Source organism: Capra hircus, chromosome 1 (assembly GCF_001704415.2).
Source record: "Capra hircus breed San Clemente chromosome 1, ASM170441v1, whole genome shotgun sequence".
In the NCBI taxonomy this organism is placed as follows: Eukaryota; Metazoa; Chordata; class Mammalia; order Artiodactyla; family Bovidae; genus Capra; species Capra hircus.
In genome coordinates this window covers 73,485,534-73,503,741 of record NC_030808.1, presented here as the reverse complement: position 1 = coordinate 73,503,741, position 18,208 = coordinate 73,485,534, and the positions used below count along the sequence as shown (strand labels likewise).

General features: G+C 45.4%; 1 long non-coding RNA gene across 3 annotated transcripts; it reads left to right on the top strand.

Annotated features, from left to right (window-relative positions):
* Positions 13,830-16,643, top strand: LOC102184946. Of its 3 annotated transcripts, none has more exons than XR_001917898.1 (3): positions 13,830-14,156; positions 14,660-14,733; positions 15,491-16,643. It is a non-coding gene; the product is annotated as an uncharacterized LOC102184946 (long non-coding RNA). The 3 variants fall into 3 exon arrangements; XR_001917899.1 differs by having other exon boundaries at positions 14,660-15,591; positions 15,978-16,643; XR_001917900.1 differs by having other exon boundaries at positions 14,660-16,122; positions 16,513-16,643.

Genomic DNA, 18,208 nt, shown 5'->3' with positions numbered 1-18,208 from the left:
CGAAGAAGAATGTCCATTTTGAAACCGTCTCTTGGAATAACTAAATCGTAGCAACAACACAAGAATTAGAATTTTATCCACTTGTGAAAAATTATGGTCATGGTGCACATCTAACACTTGCCAAAAGCTTGTGAGACTTCTAACATTTGTGAGAAAGTATGTAGGGAATAGGTTAACTCCATCTTCTTGTTTGTTTTGCTAAAGTTTATCTGAGAATTAGGCCAAATCAGAAGGCAATACTGCCTGAACTACTTCCTTTACTCACTTATTAATTTATCTAATATTATGCCCTTTGCTTTCACAGACAAATATTTTATGATGCACCTGTTTGAAGAAAATACACAGCACCTTTTGCAAAAGTAAAATGACATGTCTCAGTTAACACTTAGGTTCTTTAAGGATTACTAGATAGTTCAGGACCAGCCAAGTTTCTCACTCCAGACCAAAGCATGTAGTGCTTAAAAGTGAATCACTCAGTCATGTCCAACTCTGTGAATCCATGGACTGTCTGTCACCTGCCAGGCTCCTCTGTCCACGCACTTCTTCAGGCAAGAATACTGGAGTAGGTAGCTATTTCCTTCTCCAGGGCATCTTCCCGACCCAGGAGTCAAACTTGCGTCTCCTGCATTGCAGGCAGACTCATATACAGTGCTTCCCTTCTGTCAAAGAGAACTCAAGACTTCACCTGTTTTTTTGCCTCAACTACCAGGAAATATTGAAATAAACGTATCTCTTAAGGAATGAACCTATTCATTTCTCTGCTTCCTTAGTTTGTGTTCCATTTTTATTTTTAATCTCTCTTTTCCATACATCTTAACACAGAAGTAATCATGGGTCATTAACAAAACTGCCATACTTAACTGCTTCTTCATTAAGAACTGTATTTGTCTAGAGGGCTTAAGTCAGAAGTTCTCACACTTGCAGTCAGTGGTGCTCCAGGTGGTATGCAGCCAACACTTCTGATCAGCACAGGAGTTCTGACCTGCGCCATTTCACCCCTCCTTAGGCAACCTGGTAGTCCCCCACTCCCAGGAGGTCACCATATTGATGCCAAACTTTGTGCAGACACAGAATCAGCATAGTGCACTACAGCCCAGAACTCCTGGGCTCAGATGATTCTCCCGCCTCAGCATCCCGAGTAGCTGGGACTACAGGCACACACCAGCTCTCAGAGAACGTGCCTCCCCCTGCCAGCAGCAACACTAATGAGAGGAGGTGGTGCTTGATGTGTTTCGGAGGAAAGGTGTGCAGCCACCTCAGTCTACAGCGTTGCAGGGGTGGCCACACAGCCTGAGGAGGACTCCCAGAAGGACTCTTAGTGTCCATGTAAAGGATAGCAGGGAAGTGGATTGTCACTGCCCGTGAGCTTTGGGGGATCTATTTAGAAACCCCCTGAAGCCCTTTAGGACACTCGTCTGTCTTTTCCAAGGATTAATCCCATGAAACTTCTTTGACTTTCCTTTTAAATTTTGAAGAAAGAACTTTAAAGCAAAGGAACCAGTACGTCTTGTGTTATGCATCCATTGTCACAGGCAGGGTTATTTCCATTTTATAAATGAGAAAATAGGCTCGGAAAAGTTTTAAGTAATCAATGTCATTCATGTGAATAGAGTCTAAACTGGAAAACAGATCTGGTTACATACAAGCTACTGTCCAAAGCATACTCGCTCGCTCTCAAAAATACTTTTAGGAAAATGAACTTACTATAAATTCTGAGTATATTAGGGCACTGATATACCTAGAAAGTGCAATTTGAGCTAACTTTACAGAAGTGCACTAGGGTGGCTTTCCCTAACTACGAGGTTTCTGCTGCGTCATGAGAATGGAAAGCCCGGCAGAGAGATGTGGTTCCTTACAGGGCCTGGGAGGCAAGGTGATACTGAGATTCGGGGGGGGGGGGGGGGGGGGGGTTCTAATCTCAGGGCTATCTCAGACCTTGAAGTTGTAGAAGTGAAAATGAATACTCTGCAGTTTTCCCTCAACATCTTAATCATGTTAATTTTCCCATTTACCTCTACAGATCCTCTCTTCTTGAGTTAGCCCAACTATTAAGATACAGAATTATTTTTACGTGTTTTCAAAACCTTGATTGAATATTTTATTTTTCCAAATGTTGACTGCCTTAAACACTTTCAGAAAGCTATTAACAGAAACCTTTGCAATCTTTAATAAGTTTATTTTCAGGAATATCTTATATATTCTTTAATTTTCTTGCCCTGAGAGTTTCTAGTTTCCCAGGAAATGGCAACCCATTCCAGTACTCTTGCCTGGAAAATCCCGTGGATGGAGGAGCCTGGTAGGCTGCAGTCCATGGGGTCGCTAAGGGTCAGACATGACTGAGCGACTTCCCTTTCACTTTTCACTTTCATGCATTGGAGAAGGAAATGGCAACCCACTCCAGTGTTCTTGCCTGGAGAATCCCAGGGACGGGCTAGCCTGGTGGGCTGCTGTCTGTGGAGTCGCACAGAGTTGGACACGACTGAAGCGACTTAGCAGCAGCAGCAGCAGCAGGGCTATTAGAATAGAAACACTAAATACTTCCCTGCCAACATTCTTACGAGCTTCTCTATTCCTCTGGTACCCACTAGTGTGAATGCCTAGTTAGACATCTCTGCCCTCTGGAGCCTCTGCTGTATTGAAGACTCAGCAGAAGCATGAGGCCACTCCCATCTTCATACATTCAGATTTCCCTTTTTAAATATCTGAGACACTGACATTCTTGCTAATTATCCTAATTGCTCTGGTCATCTCTGAATCAGGATCCTGAAACTGTGGGCCCATTCACTTCAAAAGTTCTGGGTTTTGTCACTGTAGCAGGGGAACAGGGCGTTTGGATCTCGTTCTCTGGGCCAGGCGGCCCGATCGGTGCAGTTCACCAGCTGTGTGCCCTGTGATTGGCTGGGCTTTTGATGTGCAGATACTACAAGTTGGTCACCAACTTGTGTACAATGGGCGTGTTCTGGTTCATGTGAAAATCAACATCCTTTTTTTGTGTTCCTGGGTGACAGGATGCTACGATACTATTAGCATTTGCAAAGAGTGCGCTCTGTCCAAGGGCGTAACCGCAGAGCGCGCGCTGCTCAGTTGGTGTTTCTCTATTATGTGAGAGGCACAAAGAAGCTGAAGGCTGGCAAAGGCCTGGCAGATCTTGTAATGTAGCGCTCGACCCCCAAACTCCACTTGGCCTCCAAGGGGCTCTTGTTCCCAGTCCCACCCCTTTCCCTGAATGGGCTCTGAGGTAGGTAAATGAATTCAGGGGCCTGGTAGGCGGGGGATTCCTTTCTGACCTCATTCCTGTACCATTTGTTTGCAGGCTTGTAGGGGGAGAGGAGGACATTTTGGAATCCTTTGTGTCAAATAATTTTCTTGCAGGTTGGGGAGTTAATGGTAACTTTGTCTGAAGCCACCGGAGCAGAAAGCCTCCACGGCCGAGGCGTGGCATGCTCAACCTCAGAACGACAAGATGAGAATGTGGAAGCAGGGAAATTTCCATGGCAGATGGATATGTAGCAAGTCTGCATGCTCAGCATCTGGTGGCGGGCAGCTTCCATCTTCCCGAGCGTATGAGACCCAGCACCTTGTCCTTTAAAAATAGCTTCCTCTTTCTGAGTTACCATGACTTATATACTGGCGCCTATAGTTTGGATAATCTTTTGTGTTAACAGTTATATATATATATTCTGAAACATTTTTAAAACCTCCTACTGCCTGGGTAACTGTACAGAGTATGGTGTGATTTCCAGAGGAATTGTATCTTTTTTTTTCTACTCTCTGATTTACTTCGCTTATCTAGAAAATGAATTATAGTTTTAGAACAACAATAGCGCTTGTTTTGTTTTAAAATTAAAAAAAAGTAGAAGAAAAAAAGAGGCCCAGAGAGAAGAAGCAATTTGTTCAATTAGTGGTCTAGCTGAAACCTTGCCTCCTGACTCCCCAGGGAAGTATTGTTTCTGTTCCATGAAGGTTTATATCAGGGGGCACAGATGTAATACCTCCAAAGCCAATCATTTTGTAGAAGTTGGGGATCCTGAGAGTCCTGTGAAAACTTCCTTTGAAATGTTAGCAGCTGATTTTAAGAATCTTATTGTGTGAGTCAGACTGAAACATCTGTAAGGCACTACCCACCCTACCGGGTCACCATTTGAAATCTCTGATTTAAACTGTAACTTTATGCTCACCTCTGGCCTCAATGGATTTGAGTGACAGTATTACTAGGGCTTCTGAAAATAATATGATTTCTGGTCATTCTTAGAGATGCATAGGTTTTTAACTTCATTTAGATACAGAGAGCTCTAGCTTCTCTGATGATGCAGCTGGACTAAAGGGAACCTGTTACCAGCAGTTCAACTCTGGCTCAGAGAGGCTACCTGCAGTCCCAAGACCAGCTTGTTGGCCAAGTCTTTCTGGGATCCCAGGTAGGTTTGAGCACAGAACCTTGAACAAAGTGCAGGTGTTGGATGGGCTGGCCACGTGCTAAACAGCCCTTTCCCTCCCCTCCTCAGCTCTTCTGAAATGGCAGTTCCTTTTCATGTTGTAAGCAGCCTGGCAAAGAGGCAGGTGTATTCATAAAGGGAGAACTGGATGCCCTACTTCCAGCATGATTGGGCAAGTCAGTGCTCAGGGAAAACCCCAACTGAACAAGATGCACAGGCTTACATAAAAGTGTTTCGTTCTAAACATCAAACTGTTCAATTCTGAAAGTCACACTGGTGAACCTCAGTCAGGGAAAACAGCACTTGTCATGCCAGTTTCTCATATTTTCAGTGAATTCTGAGAATTCAGAGCACGTTATTTTTAAGGTTTATTGAGGAGGAGGTACTAGGGTTCCCCAGTGGCCCAGTGGTAAAGAATCTGCCTGCCAATGCAGGAGACCCAGATTCGATCCCTGGGTTGGGAAGATGCCCTAGAGGAGGAAATGGCAACCCACTCCAGTATTCTTGCCTGTAGAATCCCATGGACAGAGGAGCCTGGCGGGTCAGAAAGAGTCGGACACAACTGAGCACAAGGAGGAGGTAATCTAGAATCTTGGTATTAAATAATTACTTTGTATTGATTATTTGTGGCACAGGTTGAATAAAACCACCTCACTCACTAAAGCATGCTTTGTCATAAAGGAAAGTCTATTGAACACTGTGTGTGTGTGTGTGTGTGTGTGTGTGTGTGTGTGTGCGCTTCCTGGATTTGTAATCAAGAATTCATCACTGGTTCCAGAAAAAGAATTCTACTTGGAGCAATTCCACCAGAAAGAAGGCAGCTACTAAGAAGGGCAAGGCCCCAACAGGCACACACATTCAGGTCTGGAACCTGTGTGTTATATGTAGGAGGGCAAAGGCAGAGCACAGGCCATGCAGCCAGAGAGCTGTGCTTCTCATCCTGCTCCGTGCCCCCGCGGTGGGCAGCCTTAGCGGAGCCCCTTCCTCCTCTGGGATGCTCCCGAAGGCCTCCAGCCCAGATGGCCTATGAGTTTCTGCCGTTGATTACGCTTGGCATCTAAAAACGTTTTCCCAAACCCAAGGGAAAATGTCTCCTAGTCCAGCTAAGTCAGGACAGGACATTTTCCAGATTACATGCTCTTTTCAGTGGAAAGCATCATCAGTTTCGTTCAGTCGCTCAGTTGTGTCCGACTCTTTGCGACCCCATGAATCGCAGCATGCCAGGCCTCCCTGTCCATCACCAACTCCCAGAGTTCACTCAGACTCACGTCCATCGAGTCAGTGATGCCATCCAGCCATCTCATCCTCTGTCGTTCCCTTCTCCTCCTGCCCCCAATCCCTCCCAGCATCAGTCTTTTCCAATGAGTCAACTCTTCGCATGAAGTGGCCAGAGTAATGGAGTTTCAGCTACAGCATCATTCCCTCCAAAGAAATCCTAGGGCTGATCTTCAGAATGGACTGGGTACAAGGTGTTCCCTAAATCCTCCTAAATAATGATGGAAACGTTTACTAAGTGCTGATTATGTGTCAGGTCCTACTGTAAACATTTAACCTACATGAACACTGTTGGTTTCCATAGCTCTGAGAGCTAGATTCTGGTATTTCCCCCCCTTTTATAGATAGAGGAAGAAAAAGAAATGGAGTCTCTGAGTTGTTCAAGTTGTCAGAGTTTGCTTGGCCTCGTCAGTGGCACAGTGGGGATTTCCACCTGGGATATCTGGCTTTTTGTGTCTGTACACTTAACTGCTGCCCTGGAAACTGCCTCTCCACTAGAAATGGCCTACATCGCGTAGCAGGAAGCCTGAGGCTGAAGCTGCTGTTGGCAAAGGGCGTCAGAGAAGTTTGAGAGGCTGTGAGTTCAGAAGGCAGGCATTTGAGAGTTGTAGATAAGAAAGTTCCAGCTCCCTCGGGAATGTTTGCATTTTTCTATTTCTAGGACTCATTGCCACACCTCACCACACCCAAGACCTTGGGAACTGGGCCGTCCAGTCTTGGGATCCCCTGACTGCCAAGGAGACAGTTCACGCCCAGATCTCCCTGCCAGAGGGAAGGGCACGAGCTTAATTTGCACTGGAACATGGGAGGGAAGTGGGACCCAGTAGGTCTTTGAAGACTGTGGATTGGCTGGCTGGGAGGGCGCAGTGCGAGCTGTATGAATCCTCATGTTCCCGGGGGCTCAAAGGGACTGGCTCAGTATTGCCTACGGGGCCTGCTAACAGGCCACGCTTTATCGCATGAGTGTAAGGAAACTTGGATTTGGGGCATCGTATTCAGTATGCCTGCTTGCGTTAGCTATTTTTACATTTTTATAATTTGAACACGTTTTCCTTCATTGTCCACCGCTTTATACCAGCACTTTATGTCTCCACTTCATCCTCCATTTTATACCACCACCTTAACTTACTGTCTTCTGAACACTTTGGGTAGAGTATCTGGAAATAAAGCAAGTTAACTTTTAAAATGTCCTTGAATCCCAGGATCTAGAAATAAATCATCCTTTCCCCTGAACCCTATATATCTGTAAACTATGCACTATCTTTCTTTCATTTTCAGCCAAGCTCCTTGAAAGAGAGATCACTGCCATATTCCTTCTTTAACTCACTCCAAGCTGGCATTTTCTTTGCCAGCTGGGCCTCCCTCCTCCATGCCATCACTGCCTCCACCACTGCTTCTCAGAGGCCGCCAGCGACCTCCGTGCTAATCCCCCCAAACGCTTCTATACTTATTTTGTTTGACTCATTAAGGCCAGTTAATACTTTGTGATACCTGTTCTCTCTCTCTCCCTGTCAGCTCTTATTTCTTTGACTTCTGTCCTTTTGTGACCCCACTTTCTCCTCGTCCTCCATCTTACAGCAGAATGGCTGCTGGTTGTCAGGACTGTCCCCCAACCCCTCAAGGGTGGGCCTTTCTTGGAGTGCTCCCGTGGAACTCTCTTTTTCTGTCTCCATCCTCCCACCTGCTCAACTTCCAGCCACACTGCTTGTGACTCTAAACTCTCCAGTTCCATCCTGTTCCTCTCTCTCCGCACCAAACACCAGCTTGAACTCCCTACTTGCATGTACCCTAAATGTCTTACACTCAACTTGTCCAAAGTGCAAGCACCCCTTTCTTCATTAAACCTGTTCCTTCTCCAGATTTGACTGTTTTGGTGACAGGCACTGTGACGGCTGCCAAGACAGACACCCAGAACTCCCCCTGTCTCTGATACAAACAACAGACCTAGTCATCAATGTCTATAGTTTTGACCTTAGTATCTTTCCCCCTGTCTCTGCACACCTCAGATGGCCCCACGGCTCATCTCTATTCTCACCACATGCCTTCATTCTCACTTCTCTTAGGCATCCTTTACACTCTTGCCAGAAAGAAGAATCTAAAATGCAAACGTGACCATTTCTGATTAAATCTGTCTCCAGATAACTTTTAAATAAAGTTCAAAATCTTTAGCACAGAGCTCTTCAGGCGATGGGATCTGCCCATTTCTCCAGCAATTCTAGTCACCCTCCTCAGCCCACACCACAGACCTGCCTGCAATCAGCCCGCCTTCCTGCACACACACTGCTCAGGATGGAATGTCCTCCTTGCTCTGATAACTCTCATCCCATCCTTGGGGACCCTGCTCCAGCACCACCTCCCCTGGGAAGCCTCTGTGCCCCTCCCTTCCTCCCTGCCTCCCACCTGAATCGGCTGCTTTCCCGTTAGCACCCCGCACGCGTGTCTGTCTTGACACAGCATTGTGCACTGGGATTGTTGCTTTACCCACATGCTTCTTCGTGGGACTGGAGGATATTTAAGGGCAGACACCGAGTGTTACAGATCTCCTTATCCCTAGCATTTAGCACAACATGACAGATATTTAAAAACCTACTTAAATGAGTGAACTTTACACATCTATAAAGCATGTATTATGTAGACATTGAGTTATGTATAAAGTATGGTAACATTTACTGCTATCTGTGTGTTTACTCAAGTTTATGTGTTTGTGAGCACATGCATGTGTTCTATTTTTTCATTTCCTATCTGGTATAAATAATTAACTTTTCACTTCAGTAGGCAAAAAAACATTTATGCACCCATAAACCAGGATTTGCTATAATTTGGAATGTCCTTTGCATCTTTATTAATTTCCTTATTGATAAAATATGAGCGTTTGATTGGCTGTTCATTAAAGGTCCTTCTAAAGCTTACATTTGTAAAAACCTTTGATACTATTTTGATATAAAACGGCCTTTTCTAAATAAAACTGCCCTGAATTGGGATATACCCTTCAGAGTTATTATCTCACTTCATCTTTAAAATATAAGGTAGTCATTGTGATGAAATGAGTACATTTCAGTTATTGGCTTACGGTAAGCATTTGTCCAACCTTAATCAAATAACTTGATTCTAGCACTAAATTTCTGAAGTATTTATCACTGCAACACAGGATGCATTGCTAATTCCTCTAGCTATCAGAGCTATGCTCAAGATACAAACCATTTGCAGAGGGAAATCCTCTTCCTTTTTGGCATCTGGAATCTCTCCCAGAGTAACTGCTGTCTTAGATGCCAAGTCTTCTACATCAGCAGCTGAGGAGAGCGGTCCAAGGACCCCCGGGGGTCCTTAAGACCCTTTCAGTGATCGCGCGGTCAACATGATGTTACAATAGCACTGGTGTTTTGGTTCTTCTTTTCACTGTGTCGACAGTCACTGGCTCAGTGAAAGCCGTGTGGGTGACACCGCTTAGCATGAACCAAGACAGTGGCACGACCTGTCCCAACGGGTGCTGTGTCATCTTTACTAGGATGCACTCACGGTTTAAAACAAAAAAATTAACAAGCTAGTTTAGTTAAAAAGTGGCTTGATGAAATAGTAAAAATCACTCATTTTATTAATTTGTATTGCTATGTTATCAATGTATTTTATTGATTTTTCGCTTTATTAAATCTCAGCCCTTAAGTATTTTTTTTAATAGTCTGTGACAAATTAGGAGTGTCACATAAAAAACTGTTTGTAATCCAGAATATGATGGTCATATTGATAAAACGTACTTGTGCAATTATTTGACTTATGACCGAAACTGTCATTTTCTTCAAGGAATATCATTTTGCTTAAAAGAATGACTAATAGACTGTGGTAATTCAAGCTGACTCATAAAGCAGATATTTTCTCAAAAAGAAGAGTGAACCTGCCGCTTCAAGGAAAACCTCTGCTGTATTGGTTACCAATGGTAAAACTTACACATTGAAGCCAAAATGAGAATTTGGAAAAACATCACGAGTTTGACAGCTTCTCAGTATTTTTCTGATGAGATGGAGGATGGTATCCAGGAATGTGATTTTTTGGTTATTGTCAAAAGGAATGTGTCAGTTGGAAGATCTGCATCACCAAGGAAACCAGTATTTTCTGATCAGCTAGTGTGTGACAGGTCTAGAACAGGCATGGGGGGAGCTCCTCTCCAAGCAGGGGCTGGACCAAGGGATTTTATGTCACAGAGGATAAGTTCACTGACTTGTCGAGGATTGGTGTCGCATCAAAGAAGCTGCATGATTACCTGGAAAGGATATTCCCATTCTCTTCGTTTTTTCTCATCCATTATTGTGTGAGGCCAAGTTTTCTTCACCGCCTTCAACCGAAACAACATACTGCAACAGATTGAATCTAGAAGCAGATAGAAGAATCCATTTATCTCCTATCAAGCTGGATATTTAAAAGGATTGCAAAGAACTTTTAGAAGGTTACTCTTGTCACTACATTCTTTTATTTTTCATAAGAAATATAATTTATGTTAAAACATGGAATCGTTTTATTTTTAAAAAATTATTAGAGTAAATATTTAAATTTTTATGTTTCAGTTTCTAATATATCAATATCAAATATTAAATATCAATAGACATAAACCCATGTCAGCAAAAACTTTGGCATGCACAGTACTTTTCAAAAGATTAAAACTTTGAAAATCATTGCTTTGTACTATAAGGCTTAGCGATAGGATCAGAGCCTTTGTTTAAAATATCTGCAGCAATGCTGATCCCGTAAGAACTGTTTGTTTCTTAGCCTGAATGCAGGATATATTTTAAATACAATGGCAAGAGTAGAAGGAAGTCTAGAGAGTGAAGTAATCATTGCTATGTGAGTTGTACATTCAACCATTTTAAAGCACAGTTTAAGGAAACTTAAACCAGAGATGACATTTTCAATCCAGTACATAGTGATTTTGTTTGAAGACTCGTCATCTCACCATTCATGGGGATGGGGTAGGGAGCAAAGAGTTTCAGGCCTTAGATTCTTTTTTTGTTGTTTTTCTTTTTTACATTACATTGTTTTTATTTATTTAGAATTCTTTTTCACTTGAGTGTAGTTGCTTTACAATTTTGTGTTAGCTTCTACTGTCCAGCAGAATGAATCAGCCAGACACATATGTGCATCCCCTCCCTTGTGGATTTCCTTCCCATCAGGTCACCAGAGAGGGTCTAGAAGAGTTCGGTGTGCTATACAGAGTGTTCTCTTGTTATCTATTTGGTACGCAGTGTCCATAGTGTATATGTGTCAGGCCTCAGTTTCAAGACCTGTGCTTCCCCTGAGTGCCTGATGTGCTCTGACCTTCTGTCAACCATTTTTCTCCCTTTTCTTTGGCTGCTAGGAAGCCGGAAGCTAAATTCTCAGCTGAGCCTTGCTCACGAATGGAAATTTGCATTTACGTGTCTTAACTGGCTTCACTCTGCCCTGATTTAATTTTGCTACTTCCCCTGCACTTATCTTTGAGTCCTTCATCTGGATTTTCTTTGCTATTTCCCAAAGCTACCTTCAATCCTCTTGCCCAACGAGGTAAAGTGTAAATGTTTAAGTATGTGCAACTATCAGCGATGCAGGAAGTTTCTTTTTCTCTGGGCCTGAACCCAACTCCTTTCTAAGCATCAGGTTGCATGTCTGTAATATCTTTGCTGTTACTTTCTTTAATTCACCTGTAAAATAGGGACATGGATTCACGATGGAAAGCGGCAGAGCCAGGCCTCTGGAAAAGCTGAAGAAGCCAGCTGGGACCCATAGGCCGTGGAGCAGAGAGGAGGCAGGCTGCTGGTAGGAAGGGGTGGCAAGCCCCCAAACCACCAGGGGGAATCTGCTTCTTTAATGAAAGGGTCCTTCTTTCCAGGGGATTATAAGAATATTCATGACCCTTGAGATCAGCAGGTGAGGCCCAGCCCTCCCTGCTCATCCTTTGGGCAAATAGTCCAGAAAGCCGAGATTGCTAGGATAAGAAAGGAACAGTGGGAGTTGGGAGGTTTCCCTGCTTCTATTGGCCCCCCAAGCCCCTGTATTTTGGGGTGGGCCTGGGGGGGAGTGGTGCTTGTCCTGAGGTAAAGCACGGACTGGGTCTTTCATTTCTAAAGAGCAGACGCAAGGCCCAGGCAGAAGTCCCGTGACATGACTTGAGACACAAAATGGTATCTTAGCATCGAAGACCCCCTTTGACAACAAGAAGAAAAGCCCTTTTCTTCCCAGCCCGGATTAGGCGAGGAGGGAATTCTCTGGAACATGTGTGCTTTGTTTCGTGGAGGCCAGCCAGGCTGGCCCGGGGCTTGCCTCCCAAAGTCAGCCCAAGGAAGCTTGTCCCCGTGTAATTAAAAGGGAAGGGGAAACAGCAGGGTGTCTTGTTCCGCTGCTGCCCACCAAAGTGGGGTCCCTGGGGAACGGTGGGGCCCAGGAAATTGGCTAAATTAATGGTTACTGAAGGCCTCACTGAATGTGTGGGCCTGGAGGCAGAGGGAGGGGCAGGGCACGAAGTGAGAGCTCTTCTGACAAAATGGGAAGAAGAGAAACCCTCTCAGACAGCAGAGAGGTCTGAGGCTCCGGTCACCCGACGGAACAGCAAGGCCGCCCCGGGGACAGGGCACCTGCAGCGAGGGGTCAGCCCCTCGTGGAGAGCAGAGCCCCAGGGCGGTGTGTCCAGGCCCTGGCTTGTCCAGCTGACGCAGGCTGGCCCCTCGCTTTCTCCCGCTGACAGCGAGACCGGGAGCCAGAGGTCACGGGGCACAGCCGGCCCTGAGGCCTGGGGCTCACAAAGGGGAGCGGGGGCCTCGCCTGGCAACACGAGTTTCTGTAAAGCGGTCTCGGTATTTGTCAGTGGTAGAGTGTCTCACTCAGAAATGACTGGGAGCAGTAAAACAGTCGACTAGAGGCTAACAAGCTTGGCATTTATAGAGTGTGATCCCGTTAAGGAGAAAAAGAAAAATTCTTTTTCCTATAAAAAAAGAAAACTTCCTTATGAAAAACTTTCCACTGCCATTTTCCAAAAACTTCAGTTCCAGATGTAAATGTCATGCTTCATCTTTCCAGCTCTCCCTGCAAATCTGGCAGGTTGGATTACAAAGGATTTGAGGGCGTCTTCACAACAGTCTGGAAACTCATGACTCCCTGCTTCACTGGGAAGATAATAGTAACAGTAACAATAGTAACAACAGCCAACTGGTGGGGTTTCCAGGACCCTGCACCATCTGCTGAAGGCCACGCACATCCCAAAGGCCCCAGCCATGAGCCCACAGGCCCGGGCACTCTTCTTTTGCTGGTTAGTGGTGCATCTAAGTCAATATCATAAAGGCGACCTGGCCCTTCTGGCTCCGCAAATATTGGAACAAAGCCTTGAGCACAGTGATGCTGTTGACAGTTACGAGCTGGTGGCATTGTTGTCTTTGTCACCCTGAAGTGCAGCTCAGCGGAGGCTGGCCTAACACCCTGTGTACACAGAGGAGACTGCACTCAGAGGCCTGGGTGTTTGCTCTGCCAACAAGCGCAGGCGACCAGCCCTCCAGCCCCTTCCCAGGGGCGCAGCTGGGGGTGCCAAACACACTACCCTCCGTGCCATGGGGCAGCCCGACAATGTTCAGGCCACATACTGCCTTTCCTGTCTCTTTTCATTCATTTGTTAAAAGTACATTTTTATTGAAATGTAGTGGACACATGTCACCTGTACAGCTTGATGGGAATTGCCACATCCTCCAGGTCAAGAGCCTGGACCTTTCTGGCATCCCACAGCCCACCTGGGCTCCCTCCCGGGATCGCCTCCTGCAAGGGTGACCGCTAACCTAACCTAGCCTATCCTCACTTGCTCAGTCGCCAAGTCATGTCTGACTCTTGTGACCCCAGAAGACCCCACCAGGCTTCTCTGCTCATGGGATTTCCCAGGCAAGAATCCTGGAGGGGGTTGCTAACTCTAGGGGATCTTCCCAACCCAGGGGTTGAACCCGCTTCTTCTGTGGCTCCTGCACTGGCAGGCGGATTCTTTACCACTGAGACACCTGGGAAGACCTAGCCTAGTCTAACACAAATTACTTTCACCTGTTTTGAACCTCATGCTTCTGAAACTTTCCCTTGGTATCTGAAGCCAAGGAACTATGTGTTTGTCCAGCAGGGTGTGGTTACAATGCAGCATGCAAAGATCTCAGCTCCACCCTAGCTTGGGCAAGGCCCTCAGCACTCTGGCATCTGGGTTGGCCTTGTTAAAGGACAGAGTTGGTCTGGGTTTCTTGGGGCCCTCCCAGTGCCAGTGTGTGGTCTGTGGCTCCACTGAGGAGGCAGATAGGCTGTGCACAGGAGAACTGTCTGTGACCCCGGGTCCATGCACAGGTTGGAGACATGTTCTAAGAAAGAGGTGGCTGCCCTGCCCAGTGCCTCTCCGCATTTCCTCCTTGTATACCACCAACCAGAAGCAGCAGGAGATAGGTCAGTTCAGGATTCCCTCTACACCACGTGAGTATACCTGATGTGTTCTGGTCCTGAACCTGATCCATTCTTCTATCTGAAAACTGCACCGGGGAGACTGAGACGGAAGGCTGGAACTGCTGCTACTGCTGCTAAGTCGCTTCAGTCGTGTCCGACTCTGTGTGACCCCATAGACAGCAGCCCATCAGGCTCCCCCGTCCCTGGGATTCTCCAGGCAAGAACACTGGAGTGGGTTGCCATTTCCTTCTCCAATGCATGAAAGTGAAAAGTGAAAGTGAAGTCGCTCAGTCGTTTTCCGACTGCCAGCGACCCCATGGACTGCAGCCCACCAGGCTCCTCCCTCCATGGGATTTTCCAGGCAAGAGTCCTGGAGTGGAAATACACTGCTGTGTGACAGATATCTCACTCCTTTTACATTCCTGAAGCCTTCCTCTGTGTGTGTATGTAGTGGTGGTGGTGGGCTGGGGTAGCAGGCAGTGGAAAAGGCTTACAGAAAGTGTGCCGGAGCTAGTGGTTCTGCTTCTTCTCAGGTAAAGAAACAAACTTGGGTCTGCCTGCCCAATGTGCAGCAAAGCCAGTCTATAGACACTGGGTTGTGGTGAAGGTAAGTACAGTGTTTATTGCGAAACACCAAGCAATGAGAACAGGCAGCTCATGCTCAAAATACCTGATCTCCCTAATAGCTCTCAGGGAGGGTTTTTAAAGGCAACATTAGGGGTAAGGGTTGTAGGGTGCATGATCAGCTCATGGACTTTCTTCTGACTGGTTGGTGGTAAGGTAACAGTGTGGTGTTTTAGAGGTTATTAAAATAACAATATCATCAACCTTCTGGTTCCAACTGGTCTAGAGTCTGCATGTTTGTGGTCAGCATACAGTTCACTTCTTCCACATGCTGGGGGTTTTAGTATCTGCAAAAAAACCCCAAGGATCTGGCTAAGGATATTCTCTATTGTCACTGAGGTGAAACTAAAGGTCCTTGATTTTGTTTTATGACTAAACTAGTATTATTCTGTCTTGATTGACTGTTCTTTGTTTTTGGCATTTTTTTCACTTCTGATTAAATTTATTCTTTGGAACTCAGATTTAGGAGGCTAAAGCTTTCTAACAAACAGGAGGCAGGGGAAATGGGGTATCTGTCCCTGGGAAGGCCCTGAAGGACTGCTTGGTTTCACAAGTAGGAAAACTGGGTCCCATAAGGGGAGAAGATTTGCTTGAGCCTACATTGGAAAACAGTTGGGAGTTTCTTAGAAAGTTAAATACGTAGCCTACCATATGATCTAGCCATTCCATTCCTAGGTATCTACCCAAGAGAAATGAAAGCCTTGTCTAAATAAAAATTTGTACACAGATGTTCTTTGCAGCTTTATTTCTAACAGCCAGAAACTGAACATCACCCAAATGTCCACCAGGCAAGAAATGGATAAGCACACTCTGGTATATTCACGCAATGGAATACTGCTCAGTGAGTAGAAAGAACGGGCATACACGCAACCTGGGTGAATCTCAGAATGATGACGCTAAGTGAAAGAAGCCAGATTTTTTTTTAAACGAGGACATACTGTATATTGCTAGGAACCCCACATTCTAGGAATTGCAAACTAATATAAAGAAGATCAATGGGTCGTTGGGGACAGGATGAAAGTAAAGGGCACAAGGGGACTTTTGGACTCATGAGTAAGTTCACCGTATCCATTTTGGTTATGGTTTCACAAATGCAGAAACTTACCACTTGTATACTTTAAATATGTGCAGTGTACTGTATGTCAGTTATACCTCAATAAAGAAACAAAGAATACAGGTGTTTCTGTTGCACAGACATGAATTTAAATCCCAGCTCACTGCTTACAGGCTGCAAGACCTAACGCAAGTTGCTTAGCCTCTCTGAACCTCAAATTCTACCTTCAAAACAAGAATGATAATAGTCCCTTCCTTATAAGATAAACATGGAATGAAATAATGCTGATAAATTACTTAACAGAATACCTGGGATGTAGTAAGTACTTAATAAATATTAATCATTATGTCTTGATAGAAAATGCATTATACCTATCAATGTGTGATCATCTGACATCATTTCTGTGTTATGCCTTCCAACCTTCCAATAAATGGCATGGTGTGTCTACTCACCTATTTTCGGCCACGCTGGGCCTTCATTGCAGCATACACAGTTCTTTGTTGCAGCACATGGTCTTAGTCACACTATGTCATGCAGGCTCTTAGTTCCCCTACCAGGGATCGAACCTGCATACTCTGCACTGGAAGGTGAATTCTTTTTTTTTTTTTTTTTAATAGAGTCAATAATTTAATAAGGTGAAAAAAAGACTTGGTGTATAAAATTGTATGGCAGAACTATTCTTGACCATCTTTTTTTTCTTCATTGTAGAAAGGCGAATTCCCAAACACTGGACCACAAAGAAGTTGTCTTTCTTTTCCTTTTTTTTTTTAAAAAGTGCTTTCCATAGCACCTGGCATTCATTAAATGCTCAATAAAGTTTCATGTTTTCTCTGCCCTTACCTTCCCTGTTGAACTCTCTGTTTGGTCATGAATGCTTTTGGGATTCTAGATCAAGAGGGGACCCAGCTACAGCAGGCAGGAAAAGCCAGCTTCTTAAAGAAACAGTTTGGCTGAGTCTAGGTCTTCTGTTCTGTCCCCACGTGGATGCGGGTGATTTTGGCCCCGGCTGGTGAGGGCTGGAGGCAGCCTTACCTCTGGGCTGTGATTTGGCCTAAGAGAAGGCCTGACACTGTGGAGGCCAAGCTCTCCTTTTCTCCCAGGCCTCAGGGAACTTTCCACATCCACAGTTGCTGGGCAGCCTGGGAGCCTTCACTCTCCCTCCAGGGTGGAGCAGGCTCTGTGGAGGAAGTGTCCCTATTGTCCAGCAGGATTCTTTGCTCACAAACACCCCGCTGAAGACTCCACAATGCTGGAGAAAAACAGGGACTAGAACTTTCACAAAAGAACAAGGCTTGCTCTGTGTGGCCGCAGCAGCTGAAACTTCAGCCAGGGAGGTGGAGATGGCAAGGCCATTGCTAGTTTGTTCTGGCATCAAAGACAGTCCCCTTTCGGTTAACCTTTCCTCCGAGTTCCCTGACAAAGGGCCACGGGGGAGCTGGGAGGTATGGTCAGAGTGGGGTGGTGGACTGGACTGGTGAGCAGGTTTCAGATGCTGTGGAAATAAAGGGAGTTTGTTCAGCTTCTCCTGGAAGTTTTGCCTGGTGGCAGGTGATGGTGCCAGTTTTGAGAAACAGATTGGACCCACAAATATGCCCTAATGGGAAGTGAGTTGAGCTCCAAAGGCCAAACCTCTTCAAAAGGATATGTGTGAGCATTGTCTGCAGTCTGGGATCCGAGGAATTCTGGAAAGCACATAGCTTCCATACCCCCTCTGTTTACCAAACACATTGCCAGGACTCATTTTAACCTCATTCCAAGTCCATCCGTTTCATGTTATTTCCCAGTGAGGCAATGAAGGCTCAGAGCACATTTGAGCTACGGAGTCAGAACTCAGTCTCAGTCATTCATTCAACAGACACGCAGACTTGCATCGCATGGGCAAAGGTGCAGGGGGCAGAGAGAGAACAGAAGGCAATCCCACCTTAAGGAGTTCGCAGCATGATAATTTGGGTCTGCTGGTCTATTGTATGGTCTTGGGCAAGTTACTGAACTTTTTGAGTCTCAACCTGCCTCTTGAGAAATCTGTATGCAGGTCAGGAAGCAGCAGTTAGAACTGGACATGGAACAACAGACTGGTTCCAAATAGGAAAAGGTGTACGTCAAGGCTGTATATTGTCACCCTGCTTATTTAACTTATATGCAGTGTAGATCATGAGAAATGCTGGACTGGAAGAAACACAAGCTGGAATCAAAATTGCTGGGAGAAATATCAATAAGCTCAGATATGCAGGTGACAGCACCCTTATGGCAGAAAGTGAAGAGGAGCTAAAAAGCCTCTTGATGAAAGTGAAAGTGGAGAGTGAGAAAGTTGGCTTAAAGCTCAACATTCAGAAAACGAAGATCATGGCATCTCGTCCCATCACTTCATGGGAATTAGACGGGGAAACAATGGAAACAGTGTCAG